This window comes from Excalfactoria chinensis, chromosome 3 (genome assembly GCF_039878825.1).
Source record: "Excalfactoria chinensis isolate bCotChi1 chromosome 3, bCotChi1.hap2, whole genome shotgun sequence".
NCBI classification, from domain to species: domain Eukaryota; kingdom Metazoa; phylum Chordata; class Aves; order Galliformes; family Phasianidae; genus Excalfactoria; species Excalfactoria chinensis.
Window position 1 is genome coordinate 26,925,019 of NC_092827.1, and position 15,071 is coordinate 26,940,089.

A 15,071-nucleotide genomic window follows, 5' to 3' on the forward strand; every position below is an offset into this window, starting at 1 on the left:
AGTGATTTACCGCTCCATAGTAAGCACTGTTTGTTGGCGGTCATCTCCAGGTCTCTAGATTTTTGTTATCGTGAAAACAGAAAAATTTTAATCATCAAAATTTATACATTGCAACTCACGTTCTTCTCAAACACGATTTCAACAGCTGCAGGATAGAAAGATTCAAAAATGTTTCCCTTACTACTGAAGCTTTACTTTTCTCCTTAGGAGTATCAATTTCTATTTAACAGGTTGAAACACGGAAAAAAAAAATCTCACAGTGAAGTAAAAATAACACAGTTTCTGCCATCACCACAGAACCCCCTCATGGCATTCACAGGAAGATTTGCCCTCAGGACATACTACTGCAGCAAGTATAATTACAGTAGGGTAATACATATTGGAGAGCCAAGTCATAGCAGCTTTATCAGAGACTGTATTATAGCAATAAATCTGTTTTATGGCGTGTCTTTACTGAAGATTTTCTTTAGAAGTAAGTTGAAGAAGCTGGGACAGGGTTTCTATCAGTTAATGTTACCCTTATGGCCAATTCAATAGATTAATATTGACTGTACAGTTCTGATGTCCTGTGAGAATTGAGTGTATTCTTTTATATTGTTCAGGCTATCCTTTTTTTTCCTGCCCATTTTCTGTTAGTCTCAAAGTAACGCTTATATCCTGTCACCCATTTGCTCAGCCTTATTGATGTCATGTTGCTGTGTGCAGATGCTGAAAGCACAGTGAAAACCTCTGCTGTGAATTTTGCATGGCACTGGATGGCACACAATTGAGCTGTTGGGTGCAAGGGGAAGTTCCATCAAAGGAAAGAAGAGAATAACGTATTTCCTTCCCATCTCTGCTTGCATCCACATGCAGTTGGCAGTGCCAGGGAACACAAATGGAGTGGACAAAGAAAGGAGAGCTGCATCCCACCAAGATACCGGATAACAATGTTAGAAATCTATTCATTGCTCTACTTCATACCTTTGGCCTCACATAAACCCATCTGAGCCACACAGCTATAGGGCAAAACAAATTGTTAAGAATGCACATTTTGTCAAATTAGAAGTTAATGCACAATCCTGAATCAGGATTTTCCTAGCCAAAGTCAGAAAAAAATATTATCTGTTCATTATACTTCTGGGTGCAGAATGAAAGTCTTAAAGACAGCTACCTACCATACTGCAGACAACTGGGTGTGTGCAGAGGAAGCTGAATATTACTTCTAAAATCCAGCTTTACAGTCCTGTAAGATCATGAGAGGAGAATGGCAAAATGTGCAACATTGCTTAAGATGACAAGAGAGACAAAGGAAGCTTTGGCTACCGTTGAATGACCCTTTGAGAACTGCTGCTTTTTCCTCAATGTACCTTTGGCCAACAGATTAAAAGATACGGGCATATTAAGTCTGATTCAGGTGACAACTTGTGCAAAGATTTTTTTAACTCTTCTCTAAAATTCAGCAAGCCACTGTAGAAAATGAGGCTTATTTATTGTCTTCCTGCTAATTATGATGGTAAAAGCACTACCCAGAGAGTCCAGTCAAAGCTCAGGGACCAGTTATGCTAAAGTTCTGTAACAAGACTTTAAAGATTTCCTTCCAGTGGAGAGTTTTTCTCCAGGTGTAGTGGCTCATTATGATATAGATGTTCAATGAAGGACTGGCTGTCTTGGAAAAACAAAACAGGTATAATTATGGCCCCGAGTCGCGTAATTAATGCTGGGAAATGAATGGCCACTTAATTGTTGCTGATTTTATTTTAATGTATTTTTTTACCCAGGAGTTTTCTTCCATTTTAAAACCATTAAGTTTATCATTTTAATTAAAATTGAAATGGCCGCTCATGGCAGAGATCAAGGTCTTGACTCACCTGATGTCCTGTCTCTCCAGCTACAGGTGAACACCAGAGAAGAGAGGGGATCAGACAGGAGGATTTGATAACTTAAGCAATCTCCTGGGCCTCAGCTATTATCAGCTTAGAGAACTTTTGGAGCCTGATGTTTACTATATTTAGTGATCCAAAGATGCCTCTCTTTTGCATGTATTTGTGTAACCTCCCATGACTGCCATTTTTTTTTTTATTTTTATTTTTTTTTTTGCTTATATTCATGGAGAAGACTAAGGATGATAAGAACTTAAAAATAAAGTAACCTCCATTCCTCTCCAAGTTCTACAACTTCAGATAGCTTATCTTAATGCTTTAGGGAAACAATTGTTCCCATTTGCTTTTCTTTCTACATGGGGGATTTTTTTGCAGGGTTAGGGGTGTTAATTTTCTCCGTAATGAAATGTCACTAATGCCATAGCAAGCAAGAGACAAAATAATGCATTATTTTAATATCTTTCCCTGTGCGCTGACGGTGGCTTTGCAAACTGATGAGTCTGCTGTCATGGCCTTAAGACAGCCATAGGATGGCTTAGAGGATTGGAGGAGAGTTAGGATGCTTAATTAAAAACAGTAAATCTACCAGCGAATTGAGTAAATGAAGAAGTTTTACCAGTTCTCCTCTTCAAATTTTAACCTCATTTTTCATTTGAATTTATAGGTTGCAACATCAGTGAACATAATTCTGAGCTATAATGTACCTTATTAAACCATGCAGGCAAGTTTGTCCCAGTGGGCTAATTTGCTTGATAAGAAAAATTGAGCTGATTAAATGGTGTCCCACTATATCCTCATTAGAAAGCTCTTTTGTCCTAATAAAGCACAGCCATGTCATGGCTCCTGGCTATTTCCAACACTTATTATCACACTTATTTCACCTCTTCATAGTATTGTCTCAAGCATTTGACATATATTGTTGTACACTTCTGATTGCAAAGTATCCACCTCTAGCTTTATATCCTGCCTGAGACTATGCTGGCTACCTAAATTCATATGTCAGGCTATAGGGAAAAGGTATCTGACATTTAAAGCAGGCTCAAAGTGCCTTTCTGCTGCAGGTACCCTGCCATACATGCAAAAGAAATGCTCCTGATTTGAGCATAGTTCTGTGATGGTGAAAAAAAACAGCTTATATATTTTTGTACATATAATTATTTTTACAGTCTACTGAGATGATATAAGTGGGTTTAAACTGACTTCAGGCCAGTTCTGCCCATTATCCACACATGTACTAGCATCTGAGTTGACATACATGGTATCTGGATGCTGAAGTCTGAAAACCACACATTTATGACAGAGACCTACGTGTCTTGAATACACATACAGCTGATTAAGTTGCATTTCAAGTACTAAGCCCTTCCTCCCTTTTCAAGGGGTGCATGCTTATAGTTGTTTTATTATTTATTTCCAGGTGTGACTTGAGCCTTCCTTGCCAAGTCATCTTCTTTTCAACAACCCTTTTCAGCTCCTGCTCTCCCTACTTCTCTCTCTATTTTTTTTCTTTTTTCTTCTTTTTTTCACTGTCAAACTGCTCTTTCTTGTAATTGGCAGGTTTTGTGTCTTGATTTAGAATACCTGTTTATTTCCCTTTTCGAGTCTTACCTTCAGCTCTACTATAAAATTATTTCTTTTATTTTGGATTTATGCTTTGGTTTTGTGGTAGAACTGTACAGTAAGGTTGCAAGGCATACTATCCAGACAAAAGCCATGTGAGCAGAGCATACAAGGCAAAGGAAATCTACCTGTGACTCTTTGACAGTACCAGAAAAAGCTATGTTGAGAACTATGAAGATATAGCAATTGAAAATTCAGCCTAGAAAATCAGTGCATGCTCATCTCACAGAGGACAACTGAATAGACAGTGAATTAAATAAGAAACAAGAATTCCTCAAAATTGGTAAGAAGTGGAAAGGAGGACATCAATAGAAGAAACAAGAAAAGCAATAATATTGATTTGTTGCAAATATCAAGTTTGATCCTTGAACAGAGATGTAATGGATCAAATTAGTAGGAATTGGACTCAGTGATTTTTATAAGTCCTTCCAACCTGGGACATTCTGTAGTTCTACAGTGCTTAGCAAGGACATAACAAGACTCAGATCTTGGTCCCATCTGGCTTAATATTTTTGCCTATGATCAATAAGAAAATATATCCTTATGTACAGTGGAAATAATGCAAATATAGTATTGTACAGCTGAAATAATACAAGTACAATATACAGTTGGAATAATACAAATATAGTTAGGATAAATAGCCAGGGTGCATCCAAGGAAAAGGACTCACCAACTCTGAGGCCTTCAGTCAAGAAAAGTTGCTCACCAGTGACAAGGCTCACCAAAAAACTCCACAAGAAAGCAATCTCCAGAATAAGGTGCTACCTGAGTGGTGGTCAGCCCTTAAATGGGATATGGGAGAGGTGGAGTCAAGCTCCACCCCTTTCGGGAGCACAGCTGAATTATCTTCACCTGTGCTCCCGCAGCTGACTCATCACTTGCCTCAGATGGTTAATCAGAGGTTCAGGCTGTGATCAACAGTTTCCCATACACCTTGTTACTGATAAAGCACACAGATGTCACAAGTATGCAGCCCTGAAAAGTGATAGAAAAAAATTAAGGACAAATAGAAAGACAACAGTTAGAGATCTGGATTGTTTATGAAAAAATGGCAAAAATAATCAATGTGCTTTGATAAGGACAAGTAGAATCCATATTTCAGCACAAAAAGAATGTGGTATTGGAATCTTTATAGGGGAAAGCCACAAAGATTCTGAAAACCTGGTTGATAATTATTTGAACACAGGCCATTCTGAGCACAGTTGTGGTATCAGTAAACACTTGGAGTGTAGAAAAAAAGAGTACCAAACAGGGCTTGAAAAAATATTTCTGTCATTAGTGCAATTTCTGCTAGATGTCTGTACTTCAAGAGAGACACTGAGAAATTGGACATTACTCAGAGAAGAAAGCCCCAAGAATGATTAAAGGATTGAAAGAGATGCTTTGTAGCAAGGCACTCAAAATGTCAATATATTTAGCGTATCAAAAAGAAGGCTAAGAAAAAGTCCCTAAGTATCTACAAGGGGGGGGGGGGGGGGGGGGGGGAAGTTGCTAATGGAGGAACTTCAGACTGCTACACAAGAACTCAGCTAAAAGTTGAGGTTAAAGAAATTCACAGTAGGAACAAGCTGAAGGCTTTACCAGAGAAGATAATTAATACTTGAATATCACACTGAGAAGTTAGATCAGCACTGGACGTTTCTTTCTGAAAATAAAATCAATATTTATCAACTGATACCAAATGGAGGAGAAGGAAGAAATGATAACAAATTCATGGAAGCCCTCTATATGTTATAGAAAGTCAGACTAGAGGTTCACAGTAATCTCCGAAGCCTTCTGAAAATGGGAAATATATATAATTTATTGCAAATTGTTTACATAAGATGCTACATGTTTAGAACTTGATAACAATCTTCCAAAACTCTCAAAAAGAGGGTGGGGGAGTGAGTGTTGAGATTTTATTTTTCACAGCCTCCTTCAGAGTCCCCCAGATTCCTCAGTCCTAACATATTCAAGTTTTGATGACTGCACAAATGTTTTTCCATTTCGTCTTCCATTCTTGTTCTAATTTCCAATAACTTGTTTCAGGAGGAGACAAGGGGAAATCAATTCTGTCACCACAAATCTTTGTCTAGGAAATGTCTCCAGTTGAATGGAAATATATTTTATCTGTGTTTTTGGATATTTTTCCTTTTTCATTTCTTTTTTTTTCTTTTTTTTTTTTTTTTCATACTGAGTTTAAATTATTATGGAGCATGACTACCAGTTGCTCATCTCATGGGCTTTGACCTGGAACAGTGCTGAAAGTGTTAAGAGATTTAAAGACATCACAAGCAGGTTCCAGGAATTAGCCATCACACAAAGAGAAAAATGCAGATAGCAGTGCAAGACATTGTATTTCTTCACGTTACACTGCAGGAAAGTAATCTGACTTTAGAATGACAGTTCAGCCATTGGATAATTGTATGCTTCAATACACGGAAACACAGTGCACCTTGCCTGGAAAGGCAAGATTTTATAACAGTTCTGTCGTAGTTATTTTCAGTGTCTCTGAGAATTAAAATGGCATCTGTAAAAACTCCTGCAAACTCGGAATTAGCTTCAGCTGTGGCATTGAAGGAATGCTAGAGATGGAGATTTCCACCCCACTGCTGTTTGTTTGCCTTGACATGTCACGAAAATTCCTCCCGACTGGGCACGCTCTAAGATCATGCTGTATTCACACCATGAGCAGAACGACCCAAGTAATTACATGTGGGCTGTGTCTGATATCAGCCTGAAAGCCATATGCAGTTCGTTTGTTAAAGAACTAAAAGTTGACAGCATAATTATTGCTGGTAAAGCAGGAGGAACAGGTCAGGTCAAATACAGATTATTTCCTTTTTTGACAAGTTTATAAACTTAGTTAATAAAAATAACCACCTAACAGTAATACATGCAGTAACAGACACAATTATGATAAAAAATTAATAGAGTGCACTATCGGTAAAGTACATCTTAGGATGGATTTGGTGTTGTCAAGACAGTCAAATTTTAAAAACTAATATCCAGTGGGGATCCAGCCGCAAGCAGCCAAGTTCTGCGAGTGCTGCCTGGAGACTGAATCCGACTGAAACTTTTGCAGATATCTGGAAGTAATCCTGAGCTCCTTCCTGACAGAAACTTTGGCTGATACTGGTAAAGCGGTAAATATTGATGAAGGCAAGATAGTCTTCTGAGACACCTTAATAATTCAGTATGCTGACTTATTCATACAGAAAATATTTTCATGCAGCCAATATGTCTTAACTTAGAGGAGCAGAAACATTAGCCCATACCAAGAGAATGGGGATCTATTGGCAAATCACTGACTCCTGAAAACCGTTTTGGATTAGAAAGTAGGAACAGGTGAATGGAAGCCACCGTGGCAAAAAATGTAAATTTTATTCATAGTAAAAGAGGACAATGGATAGAGACAAAGCAGTGATTTATTGAAGGTGTGGGCAAGCTCAATAGCGGGCCGATCCATGTAGCTTTGATGTCAGCATGTTTTGGAACCATCTCGGCATATTAGAGGATGTACAAAGCAGATTCACAAAAACTGATCTGAGAGTGGAAGAGAATGCTTCTTGGTGCAGAAATGTTGTGTTTTCACACTCCAGTTACTGTGCCAAGCTTTGTGTTGCTGTTCCCATTACTTGGCCTAGTTCTGCTAAAGGTCGTTCTGTGTCTTGCCACAAAGGAGCCTGGGAGGCACAGTAACTGCAGAGTGTACATCCCTCGATGTGAAAAAATAGTGGGAACTATTGGGCTTAACATAAAGGAGAAGGAAATGTTCCACCTGGCGATACAGGAGGCCTCTCTCCAACAATGTTATCAGTGGCCTCAAATTCTGCTCAGTTCTGCCACCAGTTGAAGCTATTTGGAAGTAGAAGTGATCTGGATGAGGTATCAGAGAAATTTATTTTCTGTGATTGGCTAATGAGGATATAAAACTCCACCGATAATTCCCTTGTGTTGTCAGACTGTTATGTCTAGCAGTTATTTTTGAACTTCTGCTAATAGACAAGAAAAGATATAGGAGGTTAATCAGAGGAAATGCAAAAGGCTTTTATTATTTCCCCTTTACTTTATTCCCATAGCAATGACAAAGATGAAGCTTCCTCTATAAAAATGCCAAAACTGCTAAATCAGGACTCATACAAACACATCTGCTTTTCCTGCTGCCCTTGTGTTCCTCCTGCTGTTTACGTGGCACTTATAATTGAAGGACTATTATTGGGATGATATCACCCATAAGAGCTCCACATGTATCCTCTCTCCCCATGACTTTGGATGTCTCTGACAAACGATGTGAAGCAGAGCATTATTTGCCTCTACACAAGCCTCTACACCCACCCCTCCTCACCTCTCTAGATGTACCATTCACACCATCCACAGAGCTTTGATCTTCTTCCTTCTCTTGCCCGTGCAATTAAAAGAAGAGGCAGATGCAGACCCCGTATAGATGGGAGGAGTTCAGCAAGTGCAAACCCATCAAATGAAACAGAAGATTCTACAGCTAATCTTTCCCTATTCTTTCTCTGCATCTGCACCTCTGGAAATCTGTGACTCTTTAAAGGGAACCTTTTTCCTCAGCTCTGCGGGAACTTCAATTTCAAAGCACATGTTCAGTTCATTTATTCAAAAGCCCAACTTCCTAGGTTGAATGAGGTCAAAATGCATTGAACTCATGGAAAATTTTCCTCAAATAGCTATCTCCATTTTTTCATATAGCATCCTGTTCATTCTCCTACTCACTGAATCATAGAATTACTAGGGTTGGAAAAGACTTCCAAGATCATCCAGTCCAACTGCCACCTATCACCAATATTACCCACTAAATCATGACTCCCTGTACAATCTAACACCTCCAAGGACTGTGACTCCACCACCTCCATGGGCAGCCTGTTCCAGCTCCTGAACACCTTCTTAGAGAAGAATTATTTCCTAAAAAAGTCCAACCTGAATCTCCCCTGGTGCAACTTGAGGCTATTCCCTCTAGTCCTTTTGCTAGTAACATGGGAGAAGAGACCAACCTCCACCTCACCACAACCTCCCTTCATGAAGTTGTAGAAAGCAGTAAGGTATCCCTTGAGCCTCCTATTCTCCAGACTGAACAAACCCACTCCTCATAAGACTTAGGCTCCACACTCTTCTCCAGCTTCTTTGCCTTTCTCTGAATATGCTCCATGGCCTCCATGGCCTTCTTGTACTGGGGGGCCTAAAAATGAACACAGTTTCTGAGGTGCAGCAAGGATGCACTGCTGGCATCACTCACCATTCTCATAAACCAGATCTTTCACTGATTCTTAGAAATAACGTTTAAAAGTCTTGTTTGTGGCCACACCACTGTCCATGAGAGCATGGACACGTAACCCTGAGCTCTTGACACCCAAAGGTGTTGGACACAACAAGCATGTGGTCTAAATTTTTTCTACTCTTCCTTTCAAATGCAAGTGCTGCACAGAGCTCACATGGTGAGAAGTTTTATACTGAAATTTAAATGAACTCCAGTGGCAGTTGTCCTTTTCCATTTTCATCTTCTTCCTCTTCTTTACATTTTTGATTTCGGGTCCAGTCTGAGGTGACATATTTTGATGGGCTGCTATATAAATGGGTAGGATGGCAAGAAGTGAAGGTTCATAGGCAGCCCAAATGTCCTCAATTTCCACTGAAATCAGTGATTCTGAGCATCTCAACAGAATGGGTTCTGTGCTTTTTACACTACGTGCCACAGAATATTAACCACAATGTCAGTTTAAGCTTGGGGCAGCAATGAACGACAGCTTAGATCGGAATTCATGTTTCATACAGAACCGAAGCCACATTTCAGTCTACCAGAGAACTCAGAAATGTAAACATTAAAAAGTTCCAACTTGATAAAATAAAGGCTTGTAAAAAGGCTTTAAGGATGTGTTCTCAACACATTTTTGTTAATAAACAATCTGTTGTCTTGTTTCCTTTACTTGTATTTTTTGTTTGAATGTCATCTTCTTACAGTGGTACAAGATTTCAACTGAAGATATTTAAAAGAACCAATAAACAAATTGCAGAGTTGTAATTAACAACCAGGATAACCTACATATTACATATATATATGTATATATATGTATATATATATATATACACACTTATATAAAACGCTTTTCAGAATGACAAATTGCCTGTAACCTAATAACATTTTCCTGTCTCTCAGGTGGCAGTGGCATACAGGGCATATATATATATATATATACACATCAGTTTCCATTTTGGAGATAAGGAATTTAATCTCTGGGCTTCGGACCCAATGTGCTGGTGATAATCAATAGCATTTTCAAAAAGCTGTGCATCTGAAAATTCACCAGAATGTATCTGACCTGTAGCACATCAGGACAGGAAAAAATTACTGTTTTTCAGATGTTTCCATTAGTCTCAGTAATTGCTTCTGAGAAGTGCTTATCACAAAAACAAAACAAAACAAAAACCATCACCAACAAAAAACCACCAAATTTATTGCAAGAAAAAAGCAAAAAAGCAGATTTTTCTGGTCTATCCCCATAAGCTGGGGTGGAGGTGCTTTTGCAGATTGGGTCTTCCAGATGAGATACAGGAGTCTTGACCAGCTTTACACAGGGTCTAGTGGAGAAGTTACAGGAGAGAAACAGACCTACTGAACAGTGTCCAGAGGAGGGCCACAAAATGATCCAAGGGATGTATCACCTCTCCTATGAAGATGGGTTGAAAAAGCTGGGGCTGTTCAGCCTGGAGAAGAGAAGGCTCTGGGGAGACCTGAGAGTGACCTTTCAGTATTTAAAGTGGACTATAAGAAGGGGACAGACTCTTAGCAAGATCTGTTGTGATAGGATGAGGGAGAAAGGTTTCAAACTAAAAGCAAGGAGATTAAGGCTGGATACAAGGAAGAAGTCTTTTACAATAAGGGTGGTGAGGCACTGGCGCAGGTTGCTCAGAGAGGCGGTGGATGCCCCATCCTGTAGACATTCAAGGTCAGGCTGGATGGGGCTCTAGGCAACGTGATCTAGCTGTAGGTGTCCCTGTTCATTTCAGGAGAGTTGGATTAGACGACCTTTGAGGATCCCTTCCAACTCAAACTATTCTATGACTGCATGATTCTAAGCTAAAGGAAGAGAAACAAGCCAGAAAACTGGGGCAGATTTCGCTTTGTGTCATTTCTCTGCAGTTAATAGGAAATGAAGTTATTATTCTTCATTTTCTTTTCTAAAATAAAAGTCACATTTACTGTAGGTGTAGGACATAGCTGTGCTTTTCATCATGTGAGAAATACTGAAAGAGTGACTCTGAAGGACAAGGAAATGAGTTGGGCCTCAAGGATGGGAGAGTGTCGGGGCAGGCAATGAGGCTGAGGTGTGAGGAGAAAAGAGAACACAGGCTGCACCACACACCTGGCAGCACTGCACTCTGCTACTTGAATGGCCTCTGATTCCCTTCTGCTCACACTGCCCTTTTTGCAAGTACTGTTTCTTCTTTGTCCAACTGTAAGAAGCTTAAAACGAAACTCCTCAAAGCATATCTTTATAATCTAGTCTCTAAGGCACTTTTGGAGTGTTTAAATTGAAAAGTGCTACATTAAGACTAGGCTATTAGTAATAATTACATATTACAATCTTGCAAACCTCTGATTCCTTCATTCCCACCATCAAAGCTTTTTATATCGCGAAGTTTTTATTCATTTAATTGTAGCCTTACATTAAATGTGTCCTGCGTTTTATCTTGCTTCAGCTCCTGGAACAATAGCTTATCCTTCCAATTATGTAACTTCCCAGTCCCTTTGTAGCACGAGAGAAAGATGAAAATACTGAGTATTCAAAATAATTACATTGTTCCAAAGTAAAAAATCACAGCACGCTCACCCTGAGATTCCTAATGAAGACCTAGATGTAATTAAGCATTAGTAAGCCCTATTAAAACACTGGTCTACTCTGAAAATTGGTATCCTTACTGAAGTTTCTGTCTTTGTTCTCCACTTTGATCACTGTTACATGTGATGCTTTCTATGAAAATTAGCTGAGTTTTCTTTCTGAAACGTCGTCCCTCTTTCAGCTTCCTGTCATTAACTGGAGACAGGGCCTTACAGTCTAAGTCAGCTTTGTCTCCTCTCTGCAGATCAGTGAACTTAAAACTGCCTCTTCACTTAGCCACTTCCATGGGACTCTGAAAAGCAGCTAGCCTGTCACATCTTCTCTTGGATAGCTCATCATGAATTTAACTAAGGAAAACTAAACCTCTTCATCTTCCCTGTCTAATTCTCAAAACTCTTGCAGTCTGCTGCTGTTGGCACTGTCACTGACACAGTGCCACCCTAGACACAACACAGAGTTTATTTTTCTCCTTTCTCCAAGCACCATGGTCATATACACATCCAACAGCATTTCCTTTTCAAGCATATTGTAGACTGATGCTTTGCACACCACTATTCAGCATCTCCTCATCTCTCACAGTGAAAACTACTAGAATTCTTTTCTCTTCCTCCCTTTTGCCTGTATTGCTCCTATTTCTATTGAAAGCGGATTAAAGCCGGTGTCTTTCTGAAATAGCTGTCCCACTCTGCTGAAATTCTGCATGAGTTCACACTTTCTGTTGCTGAACCTGAGCCGTTACAGCAACCAGCTGAGGCTTTGCATGATTTCACCTTGCCCTGCTGCTCTGATTTTGTCTGAGAACATGTTGTCCTTTTGTCTTTCTCTCAAATACTCCCAGCTTCAAAGGTTTCCTTCTCTACCCTGCTCACAAGGCCATTACCTTCTTTGCACGTTGCTCCTCATACACGCTGTCTTCACTGCAGTGAGTCTGGGATCCTGCCAAAAGCTCTCGTCAAGACATAGAATCATAGAATCATCTAGGTTGGAAAAGACCTTCAAGAACACCAAGTTCAACAGTCAACATGACCTACCAAGTCCCATCTCTAAACTGTATCTCTTAGTGCCCCTTCATTACCTCCTGCTAACTGCGCAGCCTCCAACAAGTCATGCATTAATAGCCAAGACACACTGAAGCTCACATTCTTATATATATATATAAAATACACTCAAAATCAGAGTTAGTGACTATTTGGAAGTGCAGAGATGTCTTTTATGTTGTGATTGTGATTACTCATCATCGAAAGAAAGAAAGAAAGAAAGAAAGAAAGAAAGAAAGAAAGAAAGAAAGAAAGAAAGAAAGAAAGAAAGAAAGAAAGAAAGAAAGAAAGAAAGAAAGAAAGAAAGAAAGAAAGAAAGAAAGAAAGAAAGAAAAGAAAGAAAGAAAGAAAGGAAGAAAGGAAGGAAGGAAGGAAGGAAGGAAGGAAGGAAGGAAGGAAGGAAGGAAGGAAGGAAGGAAGGAAGGAAGGAAGGAAGGAAGGAAGGAAGGAAGGAAGGAAGGAAGGAAGGAAGGAAGGAAGGAAGGAAGGAAGGAAGGAAGGAAGGAAGGAAGGAAGGAAGGAAGGAAGGAAGGAAGGAAGGAAGGAAGGAAGGAAGGAAGGAAGGAAGGAAGGAAGGAAGGAAGGAAGGAAGGAAGGAAGGAAGGAAGGAAGGTTGGTTTTCAGGTGTACCTTTGGCAAGTAGGACACTTTGAATAGGCATTTAGAGATGTCATGGTTAGCTGGAATGAGCCCATGACACATGCCAAAAGCTGCTGGGAGGAGAAACATACCCGGCAATGTTGATGTTCAGGAGTCAGACCAGACCTTGGGCAGCAAAGTGGTTCTGGAGGATGCAGTATTGTTTCTCTGCTTCTGGGCTGACGAATGCTGTGGATATGGCACATCACAACAAACTGCATGCCCTTACAGCTAATTCCATTTTATAAGGTTTCCTCTTGCTATCAGTGCCATTCCTTAGGAGATAAGAGAATCACAGTCTGGACCAATGCATAGCCTTTCTCCCCCTTCCTAATCTCTTTAATCATCTTGTTAATAGTGAAAACATTCTGAGTTGATGTACCACTGAAATAACTGATGATTCACACCCCTTTCTCTTCCTGACATCAGATCAGTGTTATTAATTATTATTATTTCTAGCAATTTATTAATTTCTATTCATAAGAATAATCTTGGAGGCATCATAACTCACGAACTTTTTTAGGTAAAAATAGACAAGTCTTCAAAATGTTCTCTTCACTTTGTACTTTATTTTTAACAAGTGCAACTCTTTTCAAGTTTGCAACATAAAAACAGAGGAACAGGAGAAGCAGTAACAAGGACAGATCTTGGGAGGAATTTTTACCAGTAAGGCTGAACAGCAGGACATCTTCATGTTGTTGCAGAAGATTTAGCACTGGTCAAGAACCAGTTATCAAGCATCACCGATCAGTATCAGAGAGAAGAAGTTTAACAAAGCTTGTGCACAAATTAATTTAAAGTAATGTTGATTTGTTCAGTTTTCCCTCTGGTCTTTGGCTGAACAGCTGCTAACAATATCCCAGGCACATTATGCCTTATTTTAAAAACTAATCCCTGTGCTTTTTCTTCCAATGATTTTGCACATAAATGGTAATGCCAACAGGGATTTTCCACCACTGCATGTGATAAAGCGAAGCACAATTTATAGAGAAAGGTCTCCTGTATTAAAGAAAGAGATACAGTTGAAGAAAAGTTAGCTAGACAAGCTGTTGTGCTTTTAAGTCATTTTTCAGGTGATTAGGGATTAGAGGATTTGGGGAGCCCTGAAATGAGACCTTGCCCAGAAAACAGCTTAGGAGAGGGCTTAATGAGAGGAGAAGACTCTGGAGGTGTTATGGAAAGGAGCTGATGTTTGTTCTTCACATGTACAAAGTGATCCCCTAAACCTCTCTAATCTCTCCAGGGTGCAGATGCTGCTTTGTGAGCTTTCTGTTTTAACTATAGCCTGGTAACAATTTCTGCTTGCGGTTGTTCGGCTTAGTAAGGTTTGACCTTTTCTTGCAGATGAAAGCTGCAACCAGTGTAACTTTTAAATCTGAGGGCAATTTGCTTTAGTGCTACTGCATATACCAGAAAAAGAACATCTGAACTAACCAGAACTCCACAGAATGTAATTATTTTGGGTAACTAAAATAGTATCTTGAAGGAGGTCCAGAGTATAGTCTTAGTGAGGTCTTCTTTATGGAAAAGATTGTATTGATGCGTTCTGTTCAGGAATGTGCAGTTTGTTCAGACATGTACTGTTACTTGTTATCAAGTGTGATGTTACACACAAGCAACAATGTCGAAAATCCAGTGAAATTATCAGCCTACCGTGACTTTGTGGGGGCAGTAATATCTTCCATGAGATTGTCCATATTGAGTTCCCAGTAGTGAAAGGAGGCAAGGATCTCTGATTTAACTATATTACCTTTTAAAAAGCCCTCACCTAGCATTACTTATTTAGTTCCAAGCCACTGATTTGGTTGGGGATGCCTCAGCCAAATCCCTGCTGAACAAGAAAAATAGATGACACTTTTTCTCTTCTGTCCTTGGTGGTCAGTTCCACATTTCCTGCCCCATATCTGCCTGTGCTGCATTTTCTTGCAGCCATATTCTTTGGATTAGCCCCGCAACCTGCAGTGTGTGGAGTTACTCTGAGAGGAACAAGCAGGACTCTGCTATTGGCTGTGAAGTTTTGCTTCCCCCACTAATTTGTTTGGGGAAATGAACAGAAGCTGACAAAGAGATTCATG